At 58.0% G+C, this 950-nt stretch overlaps 1 protein-coding gene across 1 annotated transcript in view; it reads left to right on the top strand.

The window, feature by feature from the left end:
* The window catches only part of LOC119587042 (dachshund homolog 1-like), a gene marked incomplete at its 5' end in the record, with an annotated part of 99,624 nt that overhangs the window by 69,016 nt on the left and 29,658 nt on the right, over positions 1–950 (top strand).

Here is a 950-nt window from a genome sequence, read left to right as displayed (position 1 = left end):
ACACACGCCGACCACCCCTTCAAAAACGGCCCCCACCCAGAAAACCTAGCACGGTGAGTATGTCCTGCGAACTCCGTTGTGTCGTTGCCCGCGCCCCGGCGGGCCGAGGGGCGAGGCGGCCGCTCGCGCCTGCCTCCCCGGCCTGTCCTCGCCGGCGGCAGTGCCGACGCCTCCGAGCTTCCCAGAGCCCCTTCAGTGTAGAAGCCGTGTTCTTGCTCTTAATTTGCCCTCACTCCCAATGTGGCCTTTTTCTTGCTTTCGACAAAATTCGTTCATTTTGCAAATTCCTTCCGTACTCATTTGTTTGATTTACTTTCCATTGCTTTGTGTCCCAGCTGACCCGCCCCTGCCCTCTCCTGACGCATCTGTTGGGGAAATTGCCCAAGTGAATTTAAGTGACCATTTAGACTCTTTATCATTCGTTCAGGAGTTCATTAAAACGCGGCGGCAGGTGTGATTGACAGCTTTATGAGTTATAGCCGGTTTATTGCTCCAAAGGCCTTAAGCGGTCACTGAGAACACGGCTCCCCGTTACGGTTCGTGCACCATCGATCTTGCGTCACAGCCTGTGCATATTTGGGGTCAGCTGATTAGGGCGCCCGAGCCGCTGCCCCGCCGGGGACTGCGCCGGGGTGGGCACCGCGGCCTCGGGTGCGGCAGGGCATCTCATCTTGACCTTGTCTGCATTGATTTTTCAGTTTCATTCGACATACATGTGTTCCATCCCCATTGTCCTCGCCGAGTGTCAGTCCCGCTCTCACGGGCATCGGGCATCAGCGACGTCACCGTCACGTGCCCACACCCACATACCCACATACCCTCATAGCGCTCCCATCGCCCCCGAACTGTTTCCTACTGAGCCGCCGCCTTCGCCCCTTTCGGTAGCCCTCAGTCCTTCAGCCCTCAGCCCGCCTCTTGCTCGCTCCCTCATCGCATCACCTGTGGCCATT

This window comes from Penaeus monodon, chromosome 22 (assembly GCF_015228065.2).
Source record: "Penaeus monodon isolate SGIC_2016 chromosome 22, NSTDA_Pmon_1, whole genome shotgun sequence".
NCBI classification, from domain to species: domain Eukaryota; kingdom Metazoa; phylum Arthropoda; class Malacostraca; order Decapoda; family Penaeidae; genus Penaeus; species Penaeus monodon.
Note: the sequence above shows the minus strand (reverse complement) of the source record. Positions and strands in the feature narration are given on the sequence as shown.